The sequence below is a fragment of the Chlorocebus sabaeus genome, chromosome 16 (genome assembly GCF_047675955.1).
Source record: "Chlorocebus sabaeus isolate Y175 chromosome 16, mChlSab1.0.hap1, whole genome shotgun sequence".
In the NCBI taxonomy this organism is placed as follows: domain Eukaryota; kingdom Metazoa; phylum Chordata; class Mammalia; order Primates; family Cercopithecidae; genus Chlorocebus; species Chlorocebus sabaeus.
Genome location: NC_132919.1, coordinates 44,451,390 through 44,477,198, shown reverse-complemented (window position 1 = coordinate 44,477,198; position 25,809 = coordinate 44,451,390). Strand labels below are relative to the sequence as shown.

At 37.2% G+C, this 25,809-nt stretch overlaps 1 pseudogene; it reads left to right on the top strand.

The window, feature by feature from the left end:
- Nucleotides 1–21,522: 21,522 nt before the first annotated feature.
- Nucleotides 21,523–24,054, top strand: LOC103242903 (uncharacterized; annotated as a pseudogene).
- The last annotated feature ends 1,755 nt before the right edge of the window (nucleotides 24,055–25,809 follow it).

Below are 25,809 nucleotides of genomic sequence, written 5' to 3'. Positions count from 1 at the left end.
TTCCTCCTCTATTTTTGGGGGTAGTTTGAGGAGAATTGGTACGAGTTCTTCAAATGTTTGGTAGAATTTAGCAGGGAAGCCCTTGGATTCCAGACTTTTCTTTGCTGGACAACTTTTTATTACAGCTTTGTTATCACTACTTGTTATTGGTGTGTTCTGGTTTTGGGTTTCTTCATGGTTCATTCTTGATAGAGTGCATATTTCTTGGAATTTATCCATTTCTTCTAGATTTTCCAAGTTATTGGCACATAGTTATTTATAGTAGCCAATAATGATCCTTTGTACTTCTGCAGTATCAGTAGTAATGCCTCCTTTTTCATTGCTGACTTTATTTATATGTGCCTTTTCTCTTTTTTTCTTAATTAGTCTGGCTAATGGTTTGTCAATTTTGTTCATCTTTTCCCAAAAAATAGAACAACTTTTCCTGTTATTGATCTTTTGTATTGTTTATTTATTTCAATTTCATTTATTTCTGCTCTGATCTTTATTATTTCTTTTCTTCTACTCATTTTGGGTTTAATTTGTTCTTGCTTTTCTTGTTTTTTAAGATGCATCATCAGGTTATTTGTTTGAAGCTTTTTTGTTTATTTGTTTGTTTTGTTTTTATGTGGGCACTTGTAGCTGTAAGCTTTCCTCTTTGTATCACCTTCACTGTATCCCATAGGTTTAGGTATATTGTGTTTCAATTATCATTTGTTTCAAATAATTTAAAATTTTTCTTTTTATTTTCTTCATTAGCCACTGGTCATTCTGGAGCACATTGTTTAATTTTCATGTTTGTATAGTTTCCAAAATTCCTCTCGCTGTTGATTTCTAGTTTTATTCCATTGTGGTCAGAGAAGATGCTTGATATTATTTCATATTGTTTGAATGTTTTAAGACTTGTTTTGTGACCTAACATATGGTTTATCCTTGAGAATGATTCATGTGCTGAGGAGAAGAATGTGTATTCTGCAGCTAGCTGTTGGATGAAGTGTTCCGTAAAGACTTGTTAGGTCCATTATATCTATAGTACAGATTACGTCCAATGTTTCTTTTTTGATTTTCAGTCTAGATGATATGTCTAATGCCAAGAGTGAGATATTGAAGTCTCCAGCTATTATTTTGTTGGAGTCTAACTTTTCTTTAGTTTTAGTATTTGCTTTATATATCTGGTTGCTTCAGTTTGGGGTTCATACATATGTACAATTGTTATATTTTCCTGCTGAATTGACCCCTTTGTCATTATATAACGACACTCTTTGTCCCCCTTTTTATAGTTTTGGTCTTGAAATCTGTTTTGTCTACTTCATCAATTCTGCTATTAAGACACAGGGAGGGGAACGTCACACACCGGGGCCTGTCAGGGGTAGGGGGCTGGGGGAGGGATAGCACTAGGAGAAATACCTAATGTAAATGAGGAGTCGATGGGTGCAGCAAACCAACATGGCACATGTACACCTATGTAACAAACCTGAACATTGTGTGCGTGTACCCCAGAATTTAAAGTATAATAAAAAAGAAACGTCTATGTATTCTTCAGTATGTCATTTGCATTTTTCAACTACAGAATTTCTGATTGATTCTTTTAAATTATTTTAATCTCCTTGTTGGATTTATCTGATATAATTCTGAATTGCTTCTCTGTGTTATCTTGAAATTTTTTGAGTTTCATCAAAACAACTATTTTAAAAAAAGCAAGAAAAAAAGCATACTATCAAGAAATATAAAAAAATTAAATCCAGACCCATATATGACAGATGTTGAAATTTCTCATTTAAAATTACTATAATTAAAATGTTAAAGGTATAATAAAGAAGGAAGCATACTAGATTAGATGAATGATTTCAGCAGAAAAATTAAAACTACTTTTAAAAAATCACATGTAAACACTAGAAATAAAAGTTAAAAAAACAAACAACTCCATCAAAAAGTGGGCAAAGGATATGAACAGACACTTCTCAAAAGAAGACATTCATACAGCCAACAGATACATGAAAAAATGCTCATCATCACTGGCCATCAGAGAAATGCAAATCAAAACCACAATGAGATACCATCTCACATCAGTTAGAATGGCAATCATTAAAAAGTCAGGAAACAACAGGTGCTGGAGAGGATGTGGAGAAATAGGAACACTTTTACACTGTTGGTGGGACTGTAAACTAGTTCAACCATTACGGAAAACAGTATGGCGATTCCTCAAGGATCTAGAACTAGAAGTACCATATGACCCAGCCATCCCATTACTGGGTATATACCCAAAGGATTATAAATCATGCTGCTATAAAGACACATACACACGTATGTTTATTGCGGCACTATTCACAATAGCAAAGACTTGGAATCAACCCAAATGTCCATCAGTGACAGACTGGATTAAGAAAATGTGGCACATATACACCATGGAATACTATGCAGCCATAAAAAAGGATGAGCTTGTGTCCTTTGTAGGGACATGGATGCAGCTGGAAACCATCATTCTCAGCAAACTATCACAAGAACAGAAAACCGAACACTGCATGTTCTCACTCATAGGTGGGAATTGAACTATAAGATCACTTGGACACGGGAAGGGGAACATCGCACACTGGGGCCTGTGGTGGAGACAGGGGAGGGGAGAGGGATTGCATTAGGAGTTATACCTGATGTAAATGACGAGTTGATGGGTGCTGATGGGTTGATGGGTGCAGCACACCAACATGGCACATGTATACATATGTAACAAACCTGCACGTTGTGTACATGTACCCTAGAACTTAAAGTATAATAAACAAACAAACAAACAAAAAACCAGTACAGAATACTTCTGAGAGGTTCATCAGTAGTCTAGATAGAGCCAAGCAAAGATTTACAAGACCTGAAGATAGGTCAGTAGAAATTATCTAACTTAAACACAAAGAGTACAAAAGAGTGAAAAAGCAAAAAACACAAATAAACAACAACAAAAACAGCACAGAGCATCCAAGAGTGTGAACAGCATCCAACTCTTTACACATAATTGCAATATGTGAAGAATGGAATAGAATACATTTGAATAAATAAGCTTATTTTTTTTCAAACTTAATGACAGACATAAATCCAACAGGTTCAGAAAACACTAAGAGGAAAATTACCACGCACAGATGCATCATATTCAAACTGCTTATATAAGGACAGGGACACTTTTGAAGGAAATCACATGAAAAAATACACATTACAGATGATCAGAGATAAAAATTACAACGGGCTTCTCAGAAACCATGCAAACTGGAAGACAAAGGAGTAGCATTTTTAATGAACCAAAATAAAAATGTCAGCTTAAAATTCTATGTCTAGTGAAAATATTTTTCTAAATAAAAGAGAAATAAAGTATTTCTCAGATCAATGCTGAGGGATACCTACTCTCCAAGAAAAATTAAAGAAAGACCTTTAGGTAGAAGGAATATGATTTCAGACAGAAATTTTTATCTATATAAAGTCATGAAGAGCACTCAAAATGCATAGTATTGCCTTCAAAAACTTCCCCAGTATCAATCAATTCTATCCCTTGAAGAACTTGCTATAAATCACCTGGGCTCAGATCGCAGGTTTTCTGTACCATGTTTTTCATTTGCAGCATTTTCATTTGATTATTCTTTAGAGCTTACATTTCTCTTCTGAAAACATCCCCCCCGATGACCTCTTTCAGAGGCACGTTTGAGGCTCCACTGAAATGTCTTTGACTTGCAAATCCTTATTTTTGCAGGCTGCACACTATGAATAGATTCCTAAGGAGAATGTATGTCAGTTCAAACATCAGCAAATAATTTGGCCATTCCCAGTGAAATGAAAGACATGCATACTATTGAACCTGAGAATTCCACTTTTAGGTTTTACTTTATATGAATTAACTCATGCATAAGAAAGCACATGCAGGCCGAATGCAGCGGCTCACGCCTGTAATCCCAGCACTTTGGGAGGCCGAGGCAGGCGGATCACGAGGTCAGATCGAGACCATCTTGGCTAACACGGTGAAACCCCGTCTCTATTAAAAATACAAAAAATTAGCTGGGCGTGGTGGCGGGCGCCTGTAGTCCCAGCTACTCGGGAGGTTGAGGCAGGAGAATGGCAGGAACCAGGAGGCAGAGTTTGCAGTGAGCCGAGATAGCGCCTCTGTACTCCAGCCTGGGTGACAGAGTGAGACTCTGTCTCAAAAAAATAAAAATAAAAAAAAAATAAATAAATAAATAAGAAAGCACATGCAATGATGTCCATAACTACACTGTATAATGGTGAAAATATGGAAGCAATGCAGTGGAAACTCAAGTTGAGAAAACCTACATAAATTTTGTTATGATGACAAAATGGAATTCTGTCAAGCAGTGAATATTAATAATGCAGATATGATATATGAATAATCATACATTATTTTGTATTTAAAAGTTATATGCAATGCAATATACATACACAAATGGAACCATTATATATATAATAGATTTACATTATATATATAATAGAATTACATAAAATTCCTTTTTTTGTATATAGATCAAACAAGGTCAAATATCATCAGTTTCACAGTAATCAACCTAATCAAATTTAAAATACATTCAAAGAGTAATATATAGCTTGTGGAGATGTAGCTAAATAACAACTTACTAGCTAACTAAATTTCTTGGCTATATAATATATGTAAAACACTGTTATATGCATTTCATATATATTAATTTATTTAATTCACACCATCAATAGTCGTATCAGGGAGAAAATAATATTATTTGTCCTCATTTCTATTGATGATGCCAATAAAGAAAGAAAAATGCATGCCTGGGAGAAAGAACATCAATCTTATGTTAGAGGTTATCCCTGGGAAGAAGGAATATGGGGTCAGATGATGGGCGGGGGGAGCTTACTTATGTATTATTACAAATAAACAAAGGGGAAAAAATCCAGAAGAGAATGGAAGACCTGAGGGTAATATGATAAAATGGCATAATCCATTTTATATCTCAGCAGTTTATATTTATATATTTTGTATACTTTTCTGAATGTTTGAAATCTCTCCTTTTTTTTTTTAATTTCAAAGGGAAGATGACCCAAATTCTTTGTGACTCACTCCTCCATAATTTCCTATCCTTTTTCTCCTCCAGCAGATATCAGTCTTTAAGTGATCTTCAAAGCCCTTCATAATAGTCCTTGACAATAACAACTGACACTTACATGTCCAAAACGTATCTGTAAGAAGTACAAAGAAAAAGTACTTAAAAAAAAGAAAAAGACAACTCTCTCCCTCTCTCTCTTTCCTCTCTCTCTCTCTCTCCTCTCTCTCTCTCTCTCCTCTCTCCCTCTCTCTCTCCCTCCTCTCTCTCTCCTCTCTCTCTCTCTCCTCTCTCTCTCTCTCTCCTCTCTCCCTCTCTCTCCTCTCTTTCTCTCTCTCTCCATATATATATATATTCCTACTCTGTGGGTACTTTGAGAGTGACTCAAGAAATATTTTAGAGTTCCAAAAATCATAGAATTATTTAGCTTCCCACCTATGAAAGATAAATTCTCTTTGCAATTATTCAGCCGGGAAGCAGTAGAAGGTAACAGAAAGCTCAATGAAAGTAAACTAAATATAGGGAAGTAATCAATTCACTCAAATAATGAAACTATCGTAGCACGGGGACACTTCCAAATTAAAAAAAAAATCTTAGTAGGAACTCCTCCTAGTTAATTTTTTAAAGCATCAATCTGTTTAAGGGTTAAAGGACAAAAAATATATACGGTTGATCTTTCTCCCAGTAAATTTGTTTTTAAGTGTGAATCATCTGAAAGGTCATAGGACAAAGTATTTTATTAACCATTATTTTAATAATTGTGGTTGGAATTTGAAATATATTGAGGACAAGAGTTAGAGACCTGGGTTTCTCTGGAAGTGCAATGCTCCTTAGGACCGTTTTCCTTCAATGAGATTTTAAAACAGAAACCAGCTGAGGGGAGCGCTCTTTCCTGGGAGCAAATCCAGCTTCACCACACTCTATCCCTAAAGCAACTGAAAGTGGTGTATGATGCCTTGAAACTGTTAGGTTTAATCCTAACTCCAGCCTTGGCCAGTTGCACTTTCTCCCTTCTGACTCTTTTCCCGGGTAAGATAAATTAAGACCTGTAACTGATTCTCTGATTTGGGAAGGTTTGGAAAAGATGGATCCAACTATTAGGAAAATGATGTTCGCTCTTGCCTGTCATTTTTATCTCTATATGACCTAGTTTTTAGGCTCCATCTGCTTGTCTCACTGGAGGCCTTTACCTTAGCGTTAGAGATAGAAATAGTCTAGATTTTTAGGACTATCGCTGATTCTTTGTGGCAGAATTGGCTTAAAAGATGGGTGCCTAGGACAAAGGCTGATCTGTGTTTGAAGGTAAAGCCAAACAAACTCATGCATGCTCAGTCAGAATGTGAATTTTCTGTAATTAACATTATACTTTCACTAGTGAAACAAACCTTTAATTTCAAGTCCTGAACCCAGTCTTTAATACTTGTGATAACTTCATGAATATATACAATAGATTCTTCCCTCAATATCTCTGAGAAAAGAATCTATGTCTAAAAGGTTTTTAAACTTTAATCTGAGAGAAGGATTTAATGTCAGTTATAGTCTCTTTCCTTTCTTATTTTATTAATAGTAGAACAGGGCCGGGCGCGGTGGCTCAAGCCTGTAATCCCAGCACTTTGGGAGGCCGAGACGGGCGGATCACGAGGTCAGGAGATCGAGACCATCCTGGCTATCACGGTGAAACCCCGTCTCTACTAAAAAATACAAAAAACTAGCCGGGCGAGGTGGCGGGCGCCTGTAGTCCCAGCTACTTGGGAGGCTGAGGCAGGAGAATGGCGGGAACCCGGGAGGCAGAGCTTGCAGTGAGCTGAGATCCGGCCACAGCACTCCAGCCTGGGCGACAGAGCGAGACTCCGTCTCAAAAAAAAAAAAAAAAAAAAAAAAAAAAAAAAAAAAACTAGTAGAACAGATATCTTGGGTCTTTGATCAGACTATGCATCTTTGTATTATATAGTCCAGTTTTTCCAAATTTATAAACTACTACCAACATATTATATTTACTTAAATATATCTGTGAACGCATATTTATGTATATAGTACACATGCAGACATGTATCTATATGAAACAACACCTCCAAGAAGCAATACTTACCTTAGCACATGTAATGCACTCTACTATTTCTAGTCTAATCCTTTCTTTTTCAAATTAAAAATGTACTGGGGCTGGGTACCGTGGCTCACACCTATAATCTCAACACTTTGGGAGGCCGAGGGGGAAGGATTACCTGAGGCTGGAAGTTTGAGACCAGCCTGGGCAGTATAGCCAGATCCCATCTCTACAGCATTTTTTAAATTAGCTTGGCATGGTATTGCCCACCTGTAGTGCTAGCTGCTGAAGAGGATGGCTTGAGCCCAGAAGTTTGAGGCTGCGGTGAGGCTGTACTTCACACTTCACTGCAGTTCAGCTTGGGCAACAAAGTGAAATCCTGTATCTAAAAATCAAAACAAAACAAAAACATGCTATTGCTGTTTTATTATTTTTATGTCCTACCACCAGGTTATATAGACTGTAGCTTGAAAAACATTGATTAGACAGCATAGATATACATGTATCTGGTTAAAGCAAATTATCTAGCTGTCTGTATGTATACATATACATAAAGTCAGATAAACAATCGTACATATATAGTATTATATGCTGTATTGTGTTCTATGTATAATACCACATGCAGTTGTACTTACCTGACTGCCCTTCTTTTGTCTAAAATGTTAACTAAAATAGTGAAATAAGGTATATTCAGCTTCTTTGTTTTAAGTCAGAACTTTTTGCAAACACCCGAAGGATTAGATCAAATGGCTGAGTTCACAGTTAAGATGAAAATAAGGTACAGGTCAGGCACAGTGGCTCATGCCTGTAATCCCAGCACTTTGGGAGGATGATGGGGGCAGATCACCTGAGGTCAGGAGTTCAAGATTAGCCTGGCCAACATGGTGAAACCCCATCTCTACCAAAAAATACAAAAATCAGCCTGTAGTCTCAGCTACTAGGGAGGCTGAGGCAAGAGAATCGTTCGAGCTTGGGAGGCGGAGGTTGCAGTGAGCCAAGATCATGCCACTGCACTGCAGCCTGGGTGACAGAGTGAGACCCTGTCTCCAAAAAGAAAAAAGAAAAGAAAATAAGGTACAATTTATTATAAAATTGGCATGCATATAAATACATACAACTAGCTATATACAAAATACTTTTTTTTTTTTCAGTGATAAAAACTCTTAGTCAGGTGTGGTTAAAAAATAGTATTTCCACACTGAATACTCTCAATCAATGATAGTTTCTATTTAATCTTCTCTCTGGGTTGATAATTTTGTGTCCCAGCTTTATGAATAACTGAACAAACAAGATGCCACCACCTGAAATGAGATGCTTAGACTTTTTTTCATGGAATTACTCTGTTTATCCCTAAATAACAATGAAAATTTGTGTTACATTCTTAAATTAACTTGAGATTTTAATGGTGCTTATGGTAAACATAGATAATAAACATACAGTTGTCTTACTCTTGCCTGTTTTACGTATTTTCCCCCACTGTAATTTTGGCTAAAGCAGAAGTAGAAGAATTTTGGCTTGTGGTTTCACCTATTATCAGAAAATACTTGCTGTCATCAGTGATAAATACACAGGAAGATCTGAGGATGGTTTCCCACTTGGAAAGAAGAATGCTGGAAACTCTACCTACCAGTAACTGCATCCACGGATCACATTCTTGCAATATATAACTTTTTATATAATGTGATAAATGCCTTTTTTAACGTGATTTAATAATTATTACTTTTGTTTATGAAAAAAAATCACAAAGAAGCAAATTAAACTTACATGGTTTGAAAGCACAGGTAGAATTCTAAGATCAAATTCTAAGACCAGAATCTAATTCTGTAGCAGCCTATAGAAGTTCAGAGAGGATACCTAAGCTTTTGAATGAGGGCCTCTTTTTGAGCCATTGGAGGAGTGCATTTTAGAAAGATTACTCTGATTGCAGTTGTCATATACAAGGTCAAAAAACAAGAGGAGAAATAATCTTCCTCACTTTTTAGCTCCACACTCAATAACTTCTAAAGCAGCGTGAGTATAGGATAATTGGGTACAACACAGGGCTCTGTAGCAACACAGAAAGAATTATCAAGTGTTTAGCTGTGAACAGAGCTGGTTAAGAAGCAGTTTTATTGCAAGTTGGCCACTTGGCACATGGCTGAGTTATGCAGAGTAAAAGGCTCTGGTTTGGAGATGTGGGTGCTAAATATTAGAAAATCACTCAGATTTGAGAATAAGCAAACTTCTTCACATTACTCTGTTTTTTCTAATTACTTTCTATGAAAATATGAATATTAAATATTATTCATATAAATATTTAAATGAAATAGAGTAGCAGTGGAAGAATTGAAAAAAATAATTGCAAGGTATAACTAGATTCCATGCTCTCACATTAAGATGGTAATAAACTACACATGCATTTGAATGTGGGGCTATTTGTTTAAAATTTTAATCTCACTTTCTCTCTCTGCTCCACTTAGAGATATTTTTTAACCCTGATTTTATTGAAATAGGCAGTGGGTTGTATATAAATTTCTCTGAAAATATCTAGGTGAATCAACTGACTCGGAGTGTTTTTGATGAAATGTTTTCAAAGTTGAAGGAAAATCTAATCCTACTACATTAATTGCCTAGGAATCAAGGGTTCAATGTATGACAGAATTCCTAGCACCTCTAAATGGCCTTTGCTTTACCTTTGTGCAGTGCCTTTTGCAGTACAATATCATAGCCACAGGACACTGTTGGAATGTCCCCCCAAAGTAAAGTGAAGATATTGGCAAGAAATTTACCAAACATGTCAGATGTCTCCTCCCTACCAATATTTTCAGCAAACTCTTTCAACAGGTAAGTTTTTACGCTTTCTGGCTAAATTAGCTGACACTGTCTTAGCATTTATCAGAGAAAAAGAAAACACACTTGGAAAACTTAGGCTTTCTTGTCTTCCTAAATACATTTTCAGTTTTTTTTATCATTCAACATATGATATATTCATTATGCTCCTGGTACTAATTCAACATTCAACAAGCAAATTCTGTGCATTCTCGTCTGTCACTCCCTATGCTAGCTCCTGAGAACACAGGAGGGAAAAGCACAAGCCCACCTCTGGTTGCTCACCTTTAGGGAATAAGATAGAGTCGTAATCTCATAGAGTGCCATTACTTCTGTGATACTAGCATAGAGGGTGTGAGTAGAACCCAGAGAACTGGAGAGGCCTGATGACTGGTCATAATATCACTCAAATGATATGGTCCATGGATAGATTCAACTGTGACATCAGATGATCTGCTTTGCAGTTCAGTCAAATAGGGTCTCTTGAAGCATAAGAGAACAGCAGGATCTGGCTAAGGAATTTTGTGTTGGATTTCGAAAGGGCTTAGTAGCGCTACACTACTATGAATATATTTTCATTTAAAGGTTTAGACCATCTGTCCCCTTATCTCCCAATGAACAGCTCACTTCATGAAAACAATCTTGTTTTTATATTCTACCTATTAAATAACACATATATCAGAACACATACAGAGAGAAACTTCAGAAATGTACAAAATATAACCTTGTGGTTTTAATAATAGCACCATGGAAGTATTTTGACAACTAGCTTAAATGTGATTTTTATAAGAATAATAAGAAAATTTATATTTAAAAAATAGGCAGTGTTAAATCCTCTTATAGATTGAAATAAAGGGGTAAGGTAGAGGTCAAATAAGGCATTTGGGTAATAGACAGGTATGTTTGGAGTGGTAGCTATTGATGAGTGACTGACAAGCAGAGAGAGAGAGATAAATATGTATGTGAAGATTTTAAATTATTCATGTTTCTTAGGAGGCAGCTCAGGTTTAACCTAATGGCATCTCATTTACTGTCTGTTACACTTGGAGGTGGTGTGGCAAGCCTAAAGAAGAGAGTGACTTTTTCAAGAAAATCCCTTTGTGACACAGGGGCAATGGGAACTAACAGCTTCGCAACAGTTCTAGGAGAGAAGGAAAGGCTGAAAAATCCATGTAGCTTTGAATAAAGAATATTCAAGTGCATTTAAATCACTTACCTAAATTTATTATGATAAAATCATGAATTATGTTCACTCCACATTTGCAATTAGATGGTACAACAGATGGTGAAGATTTATAGAAACATTAACATTCTGGATAAGACAAGTTTAATAAATTTGTCAGTGGGAGTCTCTGGGGCTATAGGAAAGTGTTTATATGCCAAATAAAATAGGTAGTTAGGTGTGAAGGAAGGCAGGGACAAGGAAAGGAGGGTTTTCACATTCCCACTATGGAATTCTGAATTCGGTATTTGCAAAGGTTTTTATTATTGTGAGGACTCAAGAAAACTTCAAAATTTGTTTCACAGAAGCCCACACATTATACTAAGTATAGGTCTGCCAGAAAAGATGCCTATGGAAAAACTGCAAAACATCTATCTTTGAACAGTCCCTAAACCCAGCAAGCATCAGTTGATCTGGGACTTAACTTCCCTTTGCAATACAACTAATAGAAATGTCCTCAAAACACAATAGTCTCCAGTCTTAGCTTTCACAGCCTTTTCATGTCACATAAACTGTACACCCTAGAAAGTCATTTATTCATTTATTCAATCAATCAAACAGACAAAGAAAAATCATTTATTCAACATTTCCTATCCCAATAGCATAATAGCAAATATTATATTATTTATGCTGGGAAAAGGTCTGTTCCCTAAGCACTGTATTAATATGGTAAGAATCCAGAATCTTATGTAGAATAGCTTTAGCTTCATCAGTAAAATTCTTTCTTGAAGTACCTTTGATTGGATTTTTCTCATTTGCAGTGAAAAATCACAGTCATCAGATCTTTATAAATTCATTTTTACTTAGTCACTCTTACTCCATCATCTCAAACAAATAAACAATAGTCTTTGCAACAAATTTTCTGAAACAACTGGGCATCTACATGCAAAAGAAGAAAAAAAGATTGTAGACAAACCTTACTCTCCTCATAAAATAAAAAATTCAAAATGGATCATAGACCGATATGTAAAACACAAAACTATAAAATTCCCAGAGGGTAACATAGGAGAAAATCTAGATGACCTTGGATTTGACAATGACTTTTTAGATGCAGTACCACAGGTATGACCTGTGAAATAAAGAATTGACAAGCCAGACTTTATTACAATTAAAATTTTCTGGTTTGTAAGAGATACTGTGAATAGAATGGAAAGACAAACCACAGCCTGGGAGAAAATATTTGAAGAAAAATATTTCTGATAAGAAACTGTTATTCAAAATATACAAAGAATTCTTAAATATACATAATAAAAATTGAACAACCTGATTAAGAAATGGGCAAAGACCTGAGCAGACACCTCACAAAGACGATATATAGTCGGAAGAAAAAATATGAATATATGTTTAACATCATATCTCATTAGGGAATTATAAATTAAAACAATAATTAGCTATCACTATACACCTAACAGAATGACCAAAATCCAAAACATTAACAATATTAAATAATGGTGAGGATATGGAGCAACAGGAACTCTCATTTATTATTACTGAGAATGAAAAAAATGGTACAACTTTTTTTTTTTTTTTTTTTTTTTTTTTTTGAGACGAAGTCTCACTCTGTCGCCCAGGCTGGAGTGCAATGGCGCGATCTCCACTCACTGCAAGCTCAGCCTCCCAGGTTCACGCCATTCTCCTACCTCAGCCTCCTAAGTAGCTGGGACTACAGGCGCCTGCCACCGCGCCCGGCTAATTTTTTTGTATTTTTAGTAGAGACGGGGTTTCACCGTGTTAGCCAGGATGGTCTCGATCTCCTGACCTTGTGATCCGCCCGCCTCAGCTTCCCAAAGTGCTGGGATTACAGGCGTGAGCTACCGTGCTCGGCCGGTACAACTTCTTCTGAAGACAGTTTGGCAGTTTCTTACAAAACTAAACATACTCTCACTATACAATCCATGAATCATGTTCCTTGATATTTACCCAAATTAGTTGAAAACTTCTGTCCACACAAAAGCTTGCACAGGGATGTTTATAGCAGCTTTCCTCATAATTATCTAAACTTGAAAGCAACCAAGATGTGGTTCAGTCAATGAATGGGAAAACAAACTATAATATATCCAGACAATGGAGTATTATTGAGTACAAAAAAGAAGCTAGCTGTCAATTCATGAAAAGATATGGAGGAAACTTAAATGCATATCACTAAGTGAAAGAAACAAACTCCAAAAAGCTATCATTTGACATTTTGGGAAAGGCAAAACTATGACAACAGAAAAAACGGATTCCAAGATGTAAGGAAAATATGGAATAATAGGCAAAAAAAAGCATGGAAGGTTTGTAGAGCAGTGCAAATATTCCGTATGATACTATGATACTATAGTGGTATAAAAAGCATGGAAGGTTTTTAGAGTGGTGCAAATATTCTGTATGATACTATGATACTATAGTGGTATATATATGTCATTATATATTTGTTAAAACTTACTGAATGTACCCACTAAGCGTGAACTCTAATGTAAACTCTGGACTTTGGGCAATAATAATATGTCAGTGTAGGTATATCAAGTTTAAGAAATGTACCACTATGGTGAGATTTTATGTGGGAGAGGCTATGCACGTGTGTTGGAAGAGGGTGTCGAGGGGCATAAGGGAAATCTCTGTAGCTTCTGTTCGATTTTGCTGTGAACCTAAAACTGTTCTAAAAATGAAGCCTGTTAAAAAACGATTTTAAGATAAAATGTGCAATGAGTCTTACTCTTAAGACTAGTTTCAAAGGTGTAAATACTAAAAATTCTATAAGAACCATTTTACATTGGGTATGGTGGCTCACACCTGTAATCCCAGTGCTTTGGGAGTCAGGAGGATTGGTTGAAACTCGCAGTTTGAGACCAGCCTGGGCAACATAGCGAGACCCCTGTCTCTACAAAAAAGAAAAAATTTAAATAACTCAGCATGGTGAGGCATGCCTGTGGTCATAGCTACATGGGAAGCTGAGGCAGGAGGATCACTTGAGCCCAAGGGTTCAAGCCATGATCATGCCACTGCACTCCAGTCTGGATAAAGAAGCAAGACCCTGCCTCAAAAAAAAAAAAAAAAAAAAGAACCATTTTATATAATTTCATACCAGACTACATAATATCTTTAAAAGAAATTCAAGGATATGAGTCAGACTTCTAACTTCATAGCTTTCTAGTTTAAACGTTTCTGTTAGGATAATACAACTACCACTGAGTTGACACTTACTAACCAACAACACTTTATTAAATGTTTTACATCTATTATCTAGCTCCTCCCCATATCCCTATGGAGTAGATGTTAGTAAAATGTGCAAAATGAGATTAGGTAACATCTAGAGTTACCCCGCTATCAAAAGATGGGAATCAATCATCATCAAGCTCTCTGTCTGACTCCAAAGTCTCACTCTCAATATCTCTGCTAGCAATACTACCCATTCTACTTCATTTGTTCACGGGTGTGCAAGTACTTCATACTCAATTATTTTAATTTAATAATAACCTCTACAAATCTGTAGCTTCTGCTAAAATACTGGAATATGTTCGGACTTTTTCCCACGTTTGAATAATTGAGATTCTACTTGCTTAACTCCAGCATTTGAAGTTATATTTTCTCCAGCATTCTTCTGACTACAGGATTGGCACCACTGCACCACTGGCACTCCTATTTTAGTCTCTGATGTTCCTGCTAATAGATTATCCATCTGTTATTCTGTCATTTTATTGCTATGTAACTATATTACTTTATGTAGCAGTGGACCGAGTCAATGAATATGGGATCTCCAGCAACACGGTGACAGGGTAATTTAGTTAGAAATCTGCCAAATTCAATATCTGATATGCTGTGTGTTTACTTCAGCAATAAACCAAAAATAATAAGGTTCCTAGTAGTAAGACTGTATAAAGTACAAGTTTCAAACAATTGCATTTTTAAATATATTGGGCATATTCCAAGAATTATACTATAATACTGTGATTTGAAATTTAAAGATTAGAACATAGTAAGAAAAAGAAGTAAAAAAAGTGAAATGGAAGATACTTTTGATACTAAAACAAAGATATATGGAAAGAGAGACAGATAATGTGTATAGTAATATTCTATTTAATCCAAACCTAGTAATATTTTCAGAAAAAGTTATTATAAGAAGTTAGATGAGATGCTGATCTTCCTTGAGAGTACATGATAAGAAAAAATAGGTATTTGTGTTAAAACATGATACTAGTAACAAGTTAAAATTTAATCCATGTTTGCTTTTTAAAAGACAAAAATAAATTGAGTTGTATATCCCACAGCTAAATATAAAACACAGTTGCAAGTAAGCAATATGTAGAGGAAGAAATATAGAATGTGACTACATAAAGATATGTATATATGTAGCAATAAACTAGAAAATGAAAAATAACCTATTATCATGAAAACAAATGAAAAAATATACTTTCAATAAAGACACTAGAAGGAAGTTATCATATAAATATTTTCTTTCACATTTTTAAGGAACAGAAAAATTTTGTCCTACATAAACTATTTCAGAACATCTAAAAATTAAAATGTTTCTAATTCATTTTGCTGAAATCATATGGCCCTGAGGTTAAAAAAAAAATACAAAGGTAGTACAAAATAAATAAAATTATGAAACAATTTATTTTATAAATATAGACGAAAGTGTTTACACCCAAACTCACAAAATTAAACTCAGCAAAATAAACCAGAAATTAATTAAAATAATAAAACACCATGACCACATGAAGTTATTTCCAAAATATGATGTAATTTAATATTTGATAATCATGCATTAGATCAATGGATTAATAGCAAAAATAATTATTTTGTAAAGACTGAAAGGGTATCATGAAAAACTAGCATAATTACTTTTGATAATTACTAGATAACTACTAGAATGAGGAAAACAAAAATGTCTTCATGTCAGTCTTAAGATAATAGCCAAAGGTTAAATGTACAAAGGGGGCAATAACATCACTGTTCTTGTTAACTCTTGTTAACTATTCTTTAGTTTGGAAAATATTGTTATTTTGTTTAATAAAAGTATTGTTCCTATTGATGTGCAATGGGTTTTCATTATTTTAAAATTAACATTTTAAAGATCTCAGCTTTAATTTTTATTATGGTAAATATTGATGAATATAACCAATATTAAGAGAAAAGATCTTAGGTACCCTCAATAATTGTCAAGGATATAAAAATGTGGTCTTCAGGCTAAAAAGTTTGAGAGTTGTTCAACTACAATCATGTAGTCACCTCCTAAATTATGAATTGAGTTTTCCCATCACTCTAGAACTTTTCTTTATGTTCCAGGACACCACCTATGAAACTACTATTCTGACTTCTATCACAATATATTATTTTTTGGGTTTTTTTTTTTTTTGAACTTCAGGTAAAATTACATACTTTTAAAAACCATTGATAATTGTTATCATTTATAAAATGTATTATTTTCATATATTACACTGTATGTACATTTTTAGAATTAACTTCACTTGATCATAGTGTTGTATTGTTTTAATTATTTTCTGTTTTTATGTTGCTGAACTGTGATTTCTTGAAATTTGAATGCAAATGTTTTACATCTGTATTTGTAAAATAAATGGTTTTATAATTTTCTTTATTTTGTACTATCTTTGTAATGTTTTAATATTAAGGCTATATGATCTCAGTAAAGTAAATATATTTCTTTTATGTTTATATTCCTTCCTTAAACACAATAAAATTTACTCATTCTGTTGCATGTCATTAGTTCATTCTTTGTATTAATTTATAACACTACTAGTAGTTCATACTACTACTACCAGGTGGTATTAATTGTGTGAATATACCATCATATGTTTACCAGTTCCCTTGTTAATTAACATCATATCTTGGTTGTTTTCAGTTTTTTGCTAATATGAATACCACTGCGATGAACATTCTGTACAGTTATTTTTGTGGACATGTGCACTAATTTATCTTGGATGTATGCCTAGGAGTGTTACTGTCAGATTACAGAAGAGGCATCTACTTAACTTTGTAAGAAATGACTAAACACTTTTCCAAAGTGGTGTACCATTTTACGATAGCAACACATGGAAGTTCCTTTTGCTTCACATTCTAGTTAATATTCTAGTGGCCTTATAATAATATCTTATTGCAGTTGTAATTCCCAAAGAAACAATGATGCTGAAAACTTTTCCAAATACCTATTTGCCATTTGGATATCTTCATTAGTGAAGTACTCATTTCAGTATTTTGACTTTTTAAATTATTTTAGAAAGGAGAGCGTGCAGTGTGTCATTTTCTTACAGATTTGCAACTGTTGCTTTACTCTGGATGCAAAAAACACAGAGAAATCCTTAACATCTGAGTTTCCAGTGAGATGAGGAATACGTTGTTTCACTACATTAACTGTTTTACACACAAACGAAGTGCATATAACGTCATGGTGCGTGCCTTAAATATGTATAATAAAATATCTTTAAAAATAAATTTTTAAGAACAAGAAAACAATTTTTTTAAAAAATTGACACATCATTAGAAAAATGGTGTGGTATATGGGTTATAAAACAGCTACATTTTCCCCCTGTATTTGTATCCTATGTTATGTAGTTTTGCTATGCTCTCCCATATAGCATCTGCACTCACACTCCCTGACTTGTCCTTTTTTCTAGGCTCAGCTACGTAATTTGTTTTGGTTAATGGGATAATAGAAAATATGATGTAACTAGAGGCTTAAAAAATTGCTTGCAAGTTTCCCCTTTCTCTCTTTTCACTGATTCCTTCATAAAAACATGGCTGGGATTGCCTTCTGGAGGATGATATATGAGGAGCAGTGCTATGTCAGTGTAGTCATTACAGTCAATGATCTCTCTGAGCAGGTAAAAGCCAACCAACCCTCCAACATGTGAGACAGCACAGGCAAAATTAACAAAGCTTCTTTAGCAAACCGCAGCTGACTGCAAATGCATGAGTAAACTCAGACTAGGTAATCACTCTGCCAATCCACTACTGCGAGGTAAATACATAATTATTTTATTAAGTCACTGGGTTTTGTGGTTGTTTGTTATGCAACATGATTGTTGCAATAGATAACTGATTCGTGGGGGCAAATGATTGCATAAAAGGAATTTACACAAATAATGCAAAAAGTATTTAAATGTATTAGTAACCAGGACAATTTAAAATCAATCAATAATGATACAGTTTTTCTCACTCATTATATTGGCAAATACTTTAAGTTTAAAAATATGTAACATAGCCCAGAGAAATGAATACAATAGTGGGACTATAGCTTGTGATATCTTTTCTGGAAGGCAAATAGACAATATGTAAACATTTAAAATATGCATTCTGAGGCAGACTGCTCAGCCAAAATCAGGTGGGAGCCTAGAAAGGCTCCCTAATGAGGTTATAATGTAAGTGAGTGACCTCTAGTGGTACACATTCCTACCATGGACTGCTGCGATCTTAGCCACCAGAAATCCCCTTAACCTCTGCAAGCCCTAAGAAAAATGTAAGGAGCCTGGAGCTCACACACTCCCTGAGGCATAAGCATCTACAGCAACGCATCATTTTGAGAGTGTAGCCCATACCAGAGTACGTCCTGTCTTGTGTCCCAACAGTCTCTGCACTTCTGCATCCCTAGATCCCTGCATGCCAATGATGGCTGTTGCTGCCAGGACTAAAGTATAAGCCAATGGCAGCAAGCCCCACCACCCCTGGCAGCAGAGCCACTGTGTGTTTACAAGTGCCCTGAGGAAAGGCTACCCTACTTGTAGTTGCTACCTAGGGCCAAAGCATGTACTCCTCAGCTGCTTGTTTCTGGCTGCTGCTACTGAAAGCAACCTTACACTCTCCAGCAACAGGGGCACACCAAAGCTGCTGCCACTCCCACCTAATATTTCACTGGGGATGTGGAGATCACCTTGTTCCTGCCTACCACGGCCAGCACCTATGGGTACCACTGGAAGGCCTAAGGATAGTTTCACCTGGTTTAGCTCTACTGCCCCCTCCCCCCCAAAAAACTGCCCAGTTCCCTAGAACATTCCTGAAGCCTAGGTATCACCCTAACCTATAAACCGCTGTTGGAACCTGAACACTCTGACTGGGGCCTGAGGACAAGCTGACTCAACCTGCCATACCACAACTTGCACCAACCTGCATGTATTACCTGCAGCCTGTGAAATGAATGGAAGACAGAGGATTGTCCCATGACTGCTACTGCCACTGTCCACGCCAGTCCCACTTTCCAGGTCCCAAGAACACACCAACCAACTCGACCTATTTTTGCCACTGCTGGTACCAAGCAGACTGCCTGAAAACCTAAGAATTGGCACACCTGCACCCATTAACACCAGGGCCAGCAAACAGTGTCCTGAAGTCCAAGGACAGGCATGCTTGACCTGCTACTGCCACCACTGGGCCCCAAGGACTGGCCCAACTGATGCCCTATCCCAGCAGAACTTTATAACAGGCCCCAATAACAACTGTGCCCTAAGCCACAAAGGAAATCACAGACAACACTGACACTATTCATAGTTCAATAAATCAACAGAGACTACACTACTGCACACATCCAGATGCAAAGCCAAAGTGCCCTATACAAACAACACCATGGATACATCTTCAGAAAAATGTCCTCCCCTGTAAAAGCAAATTGTAAAAATTGGAAGAAGTGACAGCTATGCCAGATGTACAGATATCAATGCAAGGACACAGGAAGTATGAAAAAGCAAGGAAATAAGAAAACTTCTCTGGCAATAAATTCCAATGAAAAAGAAATTTACACATTTCTAGAAAATAATTTAAAAAATTATATTCAAGAAGCTCAGAGAGATAAAAGAGAACTCAGACAAACAATAAAAAATCAGAAAAACAAATCAGGATATGAATAAGAAATTTATCAAAGATATATATATCATTAAAAAGAACAAAAGAGAAACTCTGGAATTGAAAATTTTGTGTTGAAATACAAAGTACATATAAAAACTTCAAGATTAGACTATGTTGGGAGAAGGTGAGTGTTGGGGGAAGCTCAGGGAGTGCTTGCATGTCTGACATAATATAAAAGAGTCTTGGAACATGTCCAGGGGCCAGGGTCTCAAACCCCTTGTGGACTTTGGAACACCAAGCTCTGTGCTAAAGGGTGGAAGGCAACCCTGACACACGATAATCTAAGCCCAGGGCCTAAAACCCATCGTGGCTTGGATAGAATCCAGGATTCAGGGCATAAAATCCCTTATGGCCTCTGGAATGGGTCTAGACTTGCTGACTCCTTGCTTCTAGCCCTCTCATGCTCCTAGATCGATTGTGTTTTAGAATTGGCCATATAAGTGCTAAACCATCACAGCTGTAAATCATGTACTTAATGCAATGCTCCCTTTCAAGCCCACATTCTCACCACCTGTTTCTTTGCTTGATCACCAATAAATAGTCTGGGCCTCCAGAGCTCAGGGCCTTCTCAGCCTCCATACTTGTGTTGGCCCCCTGGACCCACTTTCTCTCTCAAACTGTCTTTTCTCATTCCTTTGACTCTGCCAGACTTCGTCATCCTCACGACCTGGTGCTGGGTCTGATCACCCCAACAAGACTAGATCAAGCAGAAGAAAGAATTTTGGAACTTGAACACTGGTCTTTTCAAATAAGTCAGTGAGACAAAAATAAAGAAAAATATATATTTTTTAAATAAACAAGGCCTACATGACATATGGGATGCTACAAAATGACCAAACATTTGAATTTTCAGTGCCCCAGAAGGCAGAGAGAAAATGAAAGGGATTGAAAATCTATTCTATAAAATAACAAGTGAAAATTTCCCAAGTCTAGCAAGATATTTACGCATCCAGCTATAGAAAACTCAGAGATCCCCAAGTCAGCACAATGCAAAAAAAATCTTCTCCATAGTACACTACAGACAAAACGTCAAATGTCATAGTCAAAGAGATAATTCTAAAAACAGCAATAGAAAAGCATCTAGTCACTCATTAAGGACGCCCATCAGAGTAACAGCAAATTTCTCAGCAGAAACCTTACCGACCAGGTGATGAAGGAATAATATATTCAAAGTGATGTTAAAAAAAAAAAAAAAAGTTTAGCCAAGGATACTATACCCAGAAACATTATCCTTTATAAATGAAGGAGAAATAAAGTCTTTCCAAGACAAGCAAAAGCTGTGGGAATTAATCAGCACCATACCAGCCCTACAAGAAATACTGAAGGGAGTTCTACACTTGGAATAAAAAAAAAGAGGGTCTACACCTGGAAGCAAAAGGACAATAACTACCATCATAAAAATCCACAAAAACAGTGGACTGAAGGTTGCACCATGGCTGTGAGCTTCCTAGTTCTGTGCTGCTGCTATACCAGCGATATGGGGTTCTCACAGACCTGGAAATTCCGACCCCTCTTTCTCAACCCAGAGCAAATCGAGACGTCCAGGTGAGAGTTCAGTTGATTTCCAAAGACTCATGTTATGTAAGGAAGCCACCAAGAAGAGCAAAGAGTATGAGCCAGGGATGGCTCTTCCTCAGGGACACTTGACTTTCAGGGATGTGACTATAGAATTATCTGTGGAGGAGTGGAAACGCCTGAACCCTGAGCAGAGGGTTTTATACAGGGAAGTGATGTTGGAGAACTACAGAAACCTGGAGTCTGTGGATAGCTCTTTAAAATCCATGATGGAGTTCTCATCAATAAGTCAAGGCAATGCAAAAGGGTTCCACACAGGGACATTGAGAAGACATGAAAGCCATCACATTGAAGATTTTTGCATCCCCAAAATCAAGAAAGATATTCATGACTTTGAGTTTCAGTGGCAAGAAATCAAAAGAAATGACCATGAAGCACCCATGACAGAAACCGAAGAGTTAACTGGTAGTACAGACCGACATGATTAAAGGCACAGTGGAAACAAGCCTATTAAAGATCAACTTGGATAAAGCTTTCATTTACATCTGCCTGAACTTCACATATTTCAGACTGAAGGGAAAATTGGTAATCAAGTGAACCAGTGTATCAATGATGCTTCCTCAGCTTCAACATCCCACATAATTTCTCGTAGTCTCAAAACCCATATTTCTAATAAGTATGGGAAGAATTTCCTCCATTCTTTATTAGTCTCACAAATACAAGAAGCACACATGAAAGAAAGCCTTTCCAATGTAATGAGTGTGGCAAAGCCTTTAATTATAGCTCACACTTAAGGAGACATCACATAACCCATTCAGGAGAGAAACAATATAAATGTGATGGATGTGACAGAGTCTTTCATCAGAAGCAATACCTTGCATGCCACCATCGAGTTCATACTGGAGGGAAACCTTACAAGTGTAATGAGTGTGGCAAAACCTTCAGTCAGAAGTCTTACCTTCAATGCCATAAACCTTATACTGGACAGAAACCTTACAAATGTGAAGAATGTGACAAAGTTGACAGTCGTAGATCACAACTTAAAACACATAGAATTCATACTGCAGGAAAAACCATACAAATGTAAGGCTTGTGACAAGGCCTTCTGGGATAATTCATGCTTTTCATGCCATAAGATAGTTCATACTAGAGAGAAACCTACACATGCAATGAATGTGGCAAGGCTTTTAGTAGAAAAGCACACCTTGCACTTCATCATAGACTTCCTACTGGAGAGAAACCTTACAAATGTCAGGTTTGTGACAAGGTTTTCTGGCATGTTTCATGCCTTGCACAACATCAGAGAGTTCATGCCGGAGAGAAATCTTACAAGTGTAATGAGTGTGGCAAGACCTTTGCTCGAAATTCAGCCCTTGTAATGCATAAGGCAATTCACACCGGAGAGAAACCTTACACGTGTAATGAATGTGGCAAGGCTTTTAGTAGAAAAGAAAACCTTGCACTTCATCATAGACTTCATACTGGAGAGAAACCTTACAAACGTGAAGAATGTGACAAAGTTTACAGTTGCAGGTCACACCTTGAAAGACATAAAGGAATTCATAATAGAGAAAAACCATACAAATGTAAGGTTTGTGACAAGGCTTTCCGGAAGGGTTCATGCCTTGCACAACATCAGAGAGTTCATACTGGAGAGTTCACACTGGAGAGAAACCTTATATATATAATGAATGTGGTAAGGTTTTTAGTCAAAAAGCAACCCTTGCATGTCATCATAGACATCATACTGGAGAGAAAGCTTACAGTCTAATGAGTGTGGCAAGACCTTCAGTCAGAAGTCATTTCTTACAGGCCTTCGTAGACTTCATACTAGAGAGAAACATTACAAGTGTAATGAGTGTGGCAAGACCTTCACTTGAAATTCAGCCCTTGTAATTCATAAGGCAATTCATACTGGAGACAAATCTTACAAGTATAATGAATGTGGGAACATTTTTAATCAACAATCAAACCTTGCACAACATCAGAGAGTTCATACTGGAGAGAAACCTTACAAGCCTGTAATGAGTGTGGCAAGACCTTCAGTTGGATGTCATCCTTTGTATGCCATCGTAGACTTCACACTGGAGAGAAACCTTACAAGTGTAATAAGTGTGGCAAAGCCTTTAGTGGGCAGTCCACACTTATTCATCATCAAGCAATCCACAGCATAGGGAAGCTTTACAAATGTAATGATTCTCACAAAGTCTTCAGTAATGCTACAACCTTTGCAAATCATTCGAGAATCCATAATGAAGAGAGATCTTACAAGTGTAGTAAACGTGGCAAATTTTTCAGACATCGTTCATACCTTGCAGTTCATCGGCAAACTCATGCTGGGGAGAAATCCTACAAATGTCGTGATTGTGGCAAGGTCTTCGGACAAGTTTCATATTATGCAAAACATAGGAGAATTCATACAGGAGAGAAACCTCAAGTGTGATGATTGTAGCAAAGTCTTGACTTCATGTTCACACCGCATTAGACGTCAGATAATCTATACTGGACAGAAATCTTACAAATGTCATATGTGTGGCAAAGTCTTCAGTCCGAGGTTAATCTTTGCAGAACATCAGAAAATTCATTTTTGAGATAATTGTTCCAAATACAATGACTATAGAAAATCATAAAGCTTTAATTGACATTAGAGCCTTCAGCATTGACTTGAGATTGAGTTGACTTAACATTGAGTTCAAACATTAATTGATATTAAAATGTTTATGTTAAGAAGACTGGGGGCCAGGCGCGGCAGCTCATGCCTGTATTCCCAACACTGTGGGAAGCCGAGGCAGATGGATCACGAGGTCAGGAGATCGAGACCATCTTGGCTAACATGGTGAAACCCCGTCTCTACCAAAAATACAAAAAATTAGCCGGGCGTGGTGGCAGGTGCCTGTAGTCCCAGCTACTCGGGAGGCTGAGGCAGGAGAATGGTGTGAACCCGGGAGGCGGAGCTTGCAGTGAGCCGAGATCCCGCCACTGCACTCCAGCCTGGGTGACAGAACGAGACTCTGCCTAAAAAAAAAAAAAAAAAAAGAAAGAAAGAAAGAAAAAAGAAGATTGGGCCGGATCCGGTGGCTCACTCCTGCAATCCCAGCACGTTGTGAGGCCAAGGCAGGCCTGGCTGCCGGAGGGTGGAGGCTGCTGTGGGGGCGGGGCCTTGAACAGGACCAGGGCTGGGCAAGAAGGAGGAGACTGCCTGGGGGCCTGGCCAGACAGCGGGAAGGGGCGGGGCCAGAGCGTGATCGCCATCTTGGGGGCGAGGTCTGGAAGGGGTGTTGTTTTGAAGGGCAGGTCCTGGAGGGGGCGGGTCCTGGCTTTCTCCTCAGCCTGGCCCGGGATGTCGCCTGCTGTCATCCTCTTGCCCTCCAGGACTGTATTCTCCGGGTTCTGATTGGTGGATTGTTTCTGATGTGCGGTGGTATTACCCCTAATATCACAGGGATGCTTCCTGTACGTTTTAAGGTAATATTTCAAACAATTGAAGGTAAAACAACATACTGTAGTGGCGCACCTGTACTGAACGCTGAATCGTTTTTCCTCTTAAGTTGAAAATGGTGTTAATGCAAAGCGGCTTGTTTCAGCAGGCAGAGTCACGCATCCTGCAGGGCGAGCTCCCCTCTTTTGGGGCAGGGCGGGGGAGAGGGGCAGGGACCTTGGTAAAGGAGTGGAGTGGGGCGCTGGTTGCAACAGGGACTGACAATTAGAATGGCTTATTAAACTAGGCAAGGTCCTGGGTTGTTTGAGTGGTTAATGGAAACTGAAAGGTGACATGCAAAACCACCAATTACACAAAGGAGGTGAAGGAATATTTCATTTTTCATGGAAATAAAGTCAGGGCCCAGAGGGGTGGCTCACACCTGTAATCCCAGCACTTTGAGAGGCCGAGGTGGGAGGATCGCTTGAGCCCAGGAGTTCGAGATCAGCCTGGGCAACATAGTGAGACCTCGTCTCTACTAAAAATCAGAAAAATCAGCCAGGTGTGGTGGTGCAAGCCTGTGGTCCCAGCTGCTGGGGGCGCTGAGGTCTGAGGATCGCTTGAGCCAGAAAGTTGGAGGCTGCAGTGAGCTCTGATCTTGCCACCACACTCCAGCCTGGACGACAAAGCTAGACCCCGTCTCAAACAAACAACCAAATAAATGAGAGATATAATTCCTTTTTTAAAAATAAAAGAAGAGATTTTCTTTCCTTTTGTCTCTTTTCTTAGGACATTTATTTAGAAAATTTGTGAATGCATTTTCTCTGTCTTCTGAGGTGTTTTTTTTTCTTTTTCTTTTTCTTTCTTTCTTTACTTTCTTTTTCTTTTCTTTTTTTTTTTTTAACGGAGTTTTTCTCTTGTTACCTAG